Here is a 10,194-nt window from a genome sequence, read left to right as displayed (position 1 = left end):
TGGCAACATCTCCTCCGAGCCCGACGCACCATCAGACACATCTGAGGAGGAGGCAAGCGATCATGAGGAGGAGGCACATACTCAGGCTGTGCAGGCAGCACCTGAGCAGGCTGCACCACGCCATGAAGAGCCCCATCCGATCCGGCCAACTGACCCAGTGATCCCTCTACAGAATGAGCCTCCCCTTCAGCAGACTGACCCCCTTCCACCCACAGAAACACCAACAGCCCATCCTTCTGGAGATGACACTTCTTCACACCCAGTTTGAGTAAGCATCGAGGACGATGCTATTATTTAAGTGTGGGGAGGTCGCCATCTTTGGCATATATTTTTTGGTGAACCACTACAAACTCTTATCTTATTTTGTTCATTTTCTGTATTTTATTTGCACATTTTTCTTCTTTTTGCTTTTGCTGTATTTTGCATTCTGCACTTTGGGTTGTATATATCTCAGATATTTTATCTTAATTTGCACTTTTAATTCACTAGTTATATATTAAGTGGATTAATTAGTATAGTTTACCCTTTTTAGCATATGATAGTTTGGTTTAATTGAAAATAAAAGGAGTAAACTAGAAACTTTAGTAAATTAAAACAATCCACACACTTTGTATATATAGCATTACATGTTAGATAGTTAACAATATTTCTTCAAGAAGGAACACTAAGATTTTATGGGGCACCTTAAGATTTACATTGAGTTGAATGGAAACTCTTGATTTCTACTTGCATGACATACATAACTGATATATGATTTATGAGCTTGAGAACACACAGCCCGTGAGTTTTGAGCTTAATTGTATGGTTACATCAAACCATAAATTTCATTTCTGTGTGTTTTGCACTTCTTTTCTATGCTTGCGATCTTTATTTTGTTTTAATCTGTATGTCCAAATTATAGAATATAGATACATACCAAAAAAATGATTGAGGCCATTATTTGTATTTGTGCTCACTTGTCCCAAATAAACCTACATTTTATGCCATCCTTGTTATCCCCTTTGAGCCTTTTAACCCTCTTCTATTTTATAACCACATTACTAGCCTTAAGTAGAAAAACAAAATAAAAATCCCAAGTTAAATCCTTGGTTAGCTTAAGATAGATATTATGAATAATTTAAGTGTGGGGAATTTTATAAGAACATGGGATGACAGAAAAAAGGTAAAGAATTAAATTAAATAAGTTATTTAAAAATTTGGGAAGCCTGCTCATGTGAAATCAAAATAATTAAATTACCATATGCATTGAAAAAAATATTTAATTAAATAAGGGGATACAAAAATTTTGCCAATGCAAAATAAAAAGAATCAATGCACATGAGACAGAATTCAAAAATTAAATTTGGTGTATGAGCATGTAATACAAAAGTGGGAAAATTTGGGTAAGAAGGTAAGAAAACTTTGAAATTATGTAAAGTGTATATGTTAGGTGAAGATCTTAGACTAATCAAGGGTTCACTTTGTTAAGCTCACTTAGCCTTATATGCACACCATTACCCTTACCCTAGCCCCATTACAACCTGGGAAAAGACCTCATGATTTTTGTATGTCTATATTCAATATTTGTTGATTGGTTAGATGAAAAAGAAAGTTTTAAAAAGCATGACTAGAAAAGAAGAGAGTGATTAACCCCAAACACTAAGTGATTAGAGAGTAAACACAAAATCTAGTGAGGGTTCAATAGCTCATTCTCATATATCCATATTTAATTAAATTAATTGTCTTGCAAGTTGTGAACTATCTTAACTCAACTCAATTGTAACTGTGCTTTAATATGATTTGGCCCTAATTGTACATATATGACTCCTTGAAGATATGGATTAATTTAACTACATTTAAGCCTTATTTACAAGGGAATAATAACTAGAATTGCATGATTCATTTAGGAAGTTACATTTAGAATAGATTGCATTGCATAAGATTCCACCATTTAACTCTTGGATTTAGCATGAGGACATGCTATTGTTTAAGTGTGGGGAGATTGATAAACCCCTATTTTATGATTCATCTTGTGCTTAAATTGAGTGTTTTTATGAAATCTTCACCCACTTATTCATGTAAATTGCATGATTTTACTATTCCTTCATTGTTTTATGATTTATGAGAAAATATGTTTCCTATGCTTTAAAAATATTAAATTTAATTATCCTTTATTACCATTTGTTCATACCCTGGGTCGAGCTATCCGACCCGGGATGATTAGAGATAAAGCAATCAACCTCTTCGGGTCCGACTAGCCGACCTCTTCTCAAAGAGCTCGGCTAAATCGACGGGAGAGCCCAGTAAAGGGCCCAAACAGAGGAATACGACCCAAATCCAAGGGCAATCCAAGCCTATAGAGATAAAGGCAGTTCCATTGAAGATACGCTGACCTCAGCTCAAAGATAAAGATAAGATAAGATAACTAACTTATCTTATCCAAAAGGTCACATCTCACCATTATAAATACACTGGAGCACCCAGGTATAACTCATACTCTGATTCTACTAAATACCTGCTTAATACCCTTGCTAACTTAAGCATCGGAGTCCCTTGCAGATACCCCCCATCCTTCGGTGGCAAAGGATCAGCAGCACATTCAGTCCAACAAGTCGGACACACCAGCTCCGGCCGCTATTCACCAGCCGGACACATCGGTTCCGACCAGCACAGAAGGTCTCATCCGAGATCGACCTACAGCTACAGGCAACCCTCGGAACATTGGTGCCGTTGCCGGGGACCTGGAAGTCATCTCATCACCATGGCGGACGACCATGACAACGACCACGATTCAGGTTTGGAGGATCGGACACCGCACAAAAACGTGGATGTCACGCTACAAAACGCTCTGGAAACCAACAAAGACAAAGACTCACCAAATTCAGGGGAAATAGAAGTGCTCCTGAATTGCCTAAAACAACTGGAAAAAGAAACCCAACAACAATGGGAAATTGGAAGAGATCTCCAAAGAGAGGTGCGGCGACGTCGGGAGTTGGAAGAAAAACTACAACAATTGGAAGCCGATCTTAAATCAAAAGCCCCCGGGCTAATCTCGAGGAAAATTCACGCAAAGAGCAAGACCCCGTTCACCAGGGAAATCATGAAAACCAAAATTCCAAAAGACTTCAAACTCCCGGATATGACCCTGTATGATGGCACCACGGATCCCAACCACCACCTCAGCAACTTCAGAAGTAGAATGTACCTCACTGACGCCCCAGATGCCGTTCGCTGCAAGGCTTTTCCCACAACTCTCACAAAGACAGCGATCCGATGGTTTGACAACCTACCCCCGAAATCCATCTCAAGCTTTGACGAGTTAGCTAAAAAATTCCTAGCCAAATTCTCCATTCAGAAAGATAAAGCCAAGCACGCCCCCAGTTTACTAGGGATCAAACAAGGAGATCGGGAGAGCCTCCGCAACTACACGGAGAGATTCAACAAAACATGCATGGACATACAAAGTTTAGCAACGGAGGCCGCGATCATAGGACTCATCAATGGCCTACAAGAGGGACCTTTCACCCAATCTATATCAAAAAAGTACCCGACCTCCTTAGACGAAGTGCAGGAGCGGGCAGAAAAGTATATCAACGTGGAGGAAAACGCTCGGTTAGGGGAAACCTCAAAATCGGGGGCCTCCTACCGAGACAAAGACAAGGAATCCAAAAGAAAAGAAGATCGACAAGGGGAGAAAATCAAAAAATACCACAACTACACCCCTCTCAGGGCATCCCTAGTCGAGATATACAAAGAAGTCTACCATACAGAAAAAATCCCCCCAGCACGGCCACTGAAAGGCAAAAGGGGAGGAGGAAACCGAAAGGAATATTGTGAATACCATCGAGTCCGAGGACACTCCACAAACGAATGCTTCGACCTAAAAAACATCATAGAAAAATTGGTGAGAGAAGAAAAATTAGATCGATTCCTGGCCACCCAAGAAGATGATCAAAGAAAGAGATGAAGGGATGAAGATACCGAACGAACAAAACGATCACCTCGGACACTAGAAAGACATGTCCACATGATACACGGCGGATTCACAGCAGGTGGGATCTCCAAATCCTCTCGCAAAAGATATCTCAAAGAAGTATATCATGTCGAAAGAGAAAAGAAAGCACTGAACATGCCGGCAATTACATTCACTAAAGAGGACGCATCCGGCATCATCAAAGGACACGATGATCCCATAGTTATCACCATCATATTGGCAAACGCCAACCTACACCGCACCTTAATAGACCAAGGGAGTTCTGCCGACATATTATTCAAAACAGCCTTTGATAAACTCGGCTTGGAAGAAAAAGAACTTAAAGCATATCCAAACAGCCTGTTTGGGCTAGGAGATACCCCGGTTCGACCACTCGGATACATACCACTACATACAACCTTCGGAAAAGGGGACCAATCCAGGACCCTCAAAATAGACTACATCATAGTCGATGTAAGTTCAGCTTACAACGCTCTCATAGGACGGACAACACTTAACCAACTCGGTGCAATAGTCTCGACCCCACACCTATGTATGAAGTTCCCGACGCCAAAAGGGATAGCCACGATAAAAGCAGACCAGAAGACGGCACATCGCTGTTATAACGAAAGCCTAAACCTCAGAGGTAGAGGAGAAGAGTTCCACACAATCGATCTGGGCAGAGTTCACCGACGAGAAGAACTTCGTCCCTAGCCAGAAGGCGAGATAGAAAGGATTCAGATCGGGGACACCTCGGAAAAAACAATCAATATCGGCACAATCCTAAAAGGAGATTTAAAAGAATTACTAATACAATTCTTGCGAGATAACATCGATCTCTGATGACATGTCATCATATACCTATTTTTCTATGCTTTTTCATACAAGAAATTGATGATTTGTGCTTAAATATTGCAGGCTTTGTGCTTAAATGATATATTTTCTTGATCTTTATATTTAATAAATCTTCTAGGAAATAAGAAGAAAAAGAAGCAAAGAAGCACAAAATAAGCTAAAAAGGAGAAAAAAAGAGCTTTGGGGCACACCTTGAAGTTGGAGCACACTTTGGAGGCTTAGGCCACGCTTTTAAAAGCGTGGCCCATGACCAAATCAAAGAAGGAAGCAACCAGCACGCACATTGCTCTGCCCTTGCCAAGAGCAGGGCAATATCTTGATGAAACAAAGCGATGTTGGAAGCAAATTTTCGCTAAGTTAAAATCTGGGCGCTCACAGCATGACCATGCCTACTTCAAAGGGCTATAACTTGAGCTACAGACGTCTGATTGATGTGCTTCTAGTTGCGTTGGAAAGCTGACATTCAGAGCTTTCCAACGATATATAGCAATCTATATTTCACGTACAATTGAGGCATGAGTGAAAGGCATCTTTAAGAGCCAAAAATAAGCAAAAATAAACCAAAGTGCTTCCACCAAGGTTCGAAGCTGGAGCCTCACTCCAAAGCAAAGTAGCGCTCATTATTCTGCTCTGCCCTCTTCGAGAGCAAGGCATTGTCGTGCTTCTCTTCATGAAAATTCAAGAAAAAATTGTAGCAACTTCCTGCACCAAGTTTCGAACCAAGGATCTCTAGGAAGCCAAGCCTTATGCGTGAATTAGGTGCCAAGAAGAAAAAGCCAAGTAATGCACTCCATGGAATTCGAACTTGGCACTCCCCTTCGAAAGCTTTGCGCTGCCCATAAGGAGAGCAGAGCAACATTTCTTGGTGCATGGCGCAGCATTTTGGCACGGCCAGGAGCTTCGGCGCGCGCACATTGACGCACGGGCAGGGAGGCAAGGCCGCACCATGACAACATGGAGGGCAGGGCAGCATCCTGAATGTCTCTCCCACACTTGGCACGTAACATGCTTCCTCACACAACTTCCCTGCTCTGCCCTCCACAAGAGCAGGGCAGCCTCCTGGGACAAAAACTCATGGGCCAAAATTCAACCAAAATTCCATTTAAATTCAAATCCTCTCCAAATTGAATCAAGGCCAACCAAACCCATTTCTCCTCAAATCCAAAGCAAGCAAAGCCCACTCAACATGACTCAAAGGCACACAGAGAAGCTAGATTAGAAATTTCATTTTATGAATTTGTTTTTAATTTCAATTTCATTTTATTTTCATTTTGTAAAAAGCCTATATAAAGGCATCACTCTCATTTCAAAAAAAAAGAGCTCGACTAGAAAGAGGCTAGCTCCATTAGGGAGCATTAGGATTTGAGAGTTCTCTCTCTTAGTTTTCATTTCTGTTTGAATTTTGGATCAAGAATTGAAGGAATTCTGTTTCACTTGATCTGAAATCTCTTGTTCTTCTTCTGCATAATTTCAAAAAAATTGAGAATTGAATCTGAGTTTTCATTTATTTCTTTCATCTTCTTTTTCTTCTGCAAATTGTTCTCTAAATTGATCAAGGAAGGGCTTGAGGTCTAGACTTGTTCTCTAGTCTCATTGATTCCCTGAGATCTTGAATTTCTTTTCTGAATTTCACAATTGAGTTGATTTTTGTTTCTGTCTTGATCAAGTGAGCAATTGAGCTCTTGGCTTTCCTTCTGTTTTTACTGTTTCATTGAAATTGTTAGTTTCACTTTGAGACTTGAGAAATGATCTATGTCTCTTTGTTGCATCTCATTGCTCCCAATTTAATTTCCTGCACTTGTGTTCTTCTGCAATTTACATTTAAGCTACTGTGACTTTGAATTTACTTTTCCTGCAATTTAATTTCCTTGCAATTGTTCTAAGCTTGGATCTACTGCTTTCATTTAATTTCCAGCACCCCAGCCCCCTTTACATTTGATGCAATTTACATTTCTTGTCATTTAAGATTTTGTCAATCTACTTTTCTTGCTCTTTAAGTTTCCTGCCACTTTACTTTCCGCAATTTAAATTCCCTAAAAATTTACATTCTGTTGCTCAACTTCACACAATTCATTCAATGTTAGCTTGACTAAACTAATCACCCACTAAAGTTGCTTGATCCATCAATCCCTGTGGGATTGACCTCACTCTAAGTGAGTTATTACTACTTGATGCGACTCGGTATACTTGCCGGTTGGATTTGTGTGTTTGTAAATTTCTTTTTCCGTAAAAAACACCCATCAATCTCTTCGCGTGGAAAGCCGCAGACATGCCAGGCATAGACCCTAAGCTAATGAGTCATAAGTTGGTAGTGTATCCAGGATCTCAACCGGTGCAGCAGAGACGAAGAAAACTTGGGCCAGAGCGATCCCAAGCTGTGGACGAACAAGTACAGGCACTACTAGAAGTCGGATTCATAAGAGAAGTCAAATACCCATTTTGGCTAGCCAACGTTGTCTTGGTGAAAAAAATCAAATGGGAAGTGGCGAATGTGCACCGATTATACCGATCTCAACAAGGCTTGTCCAAAAGATCCATACCCACTCCCAAATATTGACGCTCTAGTAGATGCTTCCTCCGGATACAAATATCTCTCATTTATGGACGCATACTCAGGGTACAATCAAATCCCCATGTATCCACCAGATCAAGAAAAGACCTCGTTCCTAACACCAAAAGCAAACTACTGCTACATCGCAATGCCTTTCGGTCTTAAGAACGCAGGAGCTACTTACCAAAGGCTAATGAATAAAGTCTTCTCAGATCACATCGGAAAGATCATGGAAGTCTACGTGGACGACATGCTAATTAAAACACAAAGTGAAGAGACATTATTGTCCGACCTAGCCCAAGTGTTCGACACCATCAGGAAGCATGATATGCGACTCAATCCAGCAAAATGTACCTTTGCGGTAGAAGCAGGCAAATTCTTAGGTTTTATGCTCACACAAAGAGGAATTGAAGCAAATCCAGATAAAAGTACAGCAACTCAACGGGAGATTAGCTGCCCTATCCCGATTCTAAGTAGGAGCCGCGATAAGATCCCTCCCCTTCTATGCTACTTTAAGAAAGGGAAAACAGTTCGAATGGATGACAGAATGCGAACAAGCCTTCCAAGACTTTAAGAAGTTCTTAGGACAGCCACTTATCCTATCCTGACCACGAGAAGGAGAACCACTCATATTATAACTCGCAGTAGGAAGCAGGGCAGTAGCGTCAGCACTGGTCAGAGAAGACAAAAACGGACAACAACCCGTCTACTTCATTAGCAACGCACTACAGGGATCCGAGCTGAACTATTAGAAAATAGAAAAATTTGCCTAAACTCTCGTTCTAACATCTCGATGACTCCTCCCTTACTTCCAGGCCCACACCATTAAAGTTCAAACTAACCAGCCCCTAAAAGGAATATTGCAGAAAACAGATTTAGCAAGCAGAATCCTACAATGGGCAGTCGAGCTGTCCGAGTTTGACCTCCAGTATGAAGCTCGGACAGCCATCAAATCACAATACATGGCCGACTTTATCGCAGAATTCACAGATGCCCTGGAAACCCCATAGAGTGGAATCTCTATGTGGACGGTTCTTCAAATAAAATGGGAAGCAGCGCAAGAGTGATAATAGAAAGCAACCAGGGAACCCAAGTTGAGCTCTCCCTCAAGTTCAGATTTCCGGCTTCAAATAACCAGGCGGAATACGAAGCATTGCTAGCTGGTTTGAAACTGGCTGAAGAGGTGGGAGATCGAAAACTTAACATTTACAGTGATTCGCAAGTGGTCATGATAAACCACTATTTTATGGTTTATCTTGTGCTCAATTGAGTGGATTTTATCAACTCTTTACCCACTTATTCATACTATTTGCATGTTTTACATTTGCCTTCATAATTATGTGCTTTGATTGAAAACATGTTTCTTTGGACTTATATTTGCTTATTATTAATCCTCTCTTATTTCCATTCGATGCCGTGATTAGTGTGTTGAGTAGTTTCAGATTTTCTAAGGCAGAATAACTTAAGGGATGAAAAAGGAAACATACTAAAAGGAAAGGAGAAACCAAAATGGAGCTTTAAGGAAACTGGTATCCACGCGATCGCATGGACGATGCGATCGCGTGCCAAGCACGAATCAACAGCAACGCGGCCGCATGACTGACGCGACTACGCGCCTTAAGCAGAACGCACATGACGTGGTCGCATGACTGACGCGACCGCGTGTCAAGGAAAAGCTCCGAATGACGCGACCGCGTGACCCACGCGGACGCGTGACAGAGGCCACGCACCAGAAATTGCAGAAAATGCTCATAACGAGTTCTGAGGCCCTTTTTGACCCAAATCCAAGTCCAGAAGGCACAAATTAGAGGCTATAAAGTGGAGAAATGCATCCATTCATGGAGGCTCTCATAATTCACTTCTCATGATTTAGATTAGTTTTGAGAGGGGTTCTCTCCTCTCTCTCTTAGGATTTAGGATTTCTCTTAGTTTTATGAGTGACTCTCAATCCCAGGTTCTTTATTTTTATTTATTTTTCCAATTAAATTTATGAACTCTTTCATGTTATGATTTTCTTTGAATTAATATTATTTTGAGATATTTTCTTATTAATATGATTTCTCAAAGTCTGTCTGGAATGCAAAATGCACCAAGCAGTACTAAGGAAGCTTCATCTGAAGAAGAAGCTTATGATCCTGAGAACCCTTCAATAGAAGAGGTGAATTACATGGGAGAACCCTATGGAAACACCTATAATCCTTCATGGAGAAATCATCCAAATCTCTCATGGAAGGATCAACAGAGACCTCAACAAGGTTTCAACAACAATAATGGTGGAAGAAATAGGTTTAGCAATAGCAAGCCTTTTCCATCATCTTCTCAGCAACAGACAGAGAGTTCTAAGCAGAATACCTCTGACTTAGCAACCATGGTCTCTGATCTAATCAAAACCACTCAAAGTTTCATGACTGAAAAAAGGTCCTCCATTAGAAATTTGGAGGCACAAGTGGGTCAGCTGAGCAAGAAAATTACTGAACTCCCTCCTAGTACTCTTCCAAGCAATACAGAAGAAAATCCAAAAGGAGAGTGCAAAGCCATCAACATGGCCGAATTTGAAGAGGAGGAAGAGGCAGTGAACGCCACTGAGGAAGACCTCAATGGACGTCCACTGGCCTCCAATGAGTTCCCCAATGAGGAACCATGGGAATCTGAGGCTCAAAATGAGACCATAGAGATTCCAGTGGATTTACTTCTGCCTTTCATGAGCTCTGATGAGTATTTTTTCTCTGAAGAGGACGAGTATGTCACTGAAGAGCAAGTTGCTAAATACCTTGGAGCAATCATGAAGCTAAATGACAAGTTATCTGGAAATGAGACTTGGGAGGATGAACCCCCT

Source organism: Arachis duranensis, chromosome 10 (assembly GCF_000817695.3).
Source record: "Arachis duranensis cultivar V14167 chromosome 10, aradu.V14167.gnm2.J7QH, whole genome shotgun sequence".
NCBI lineage: Eukaryota > Viridiplantae > Streptophyta > Magnoliopsida > Fabales > Fabaceae > Arachis > Arachis duranensis.
Note: the sequence above shows the minus strand (reverse complement) of the source record.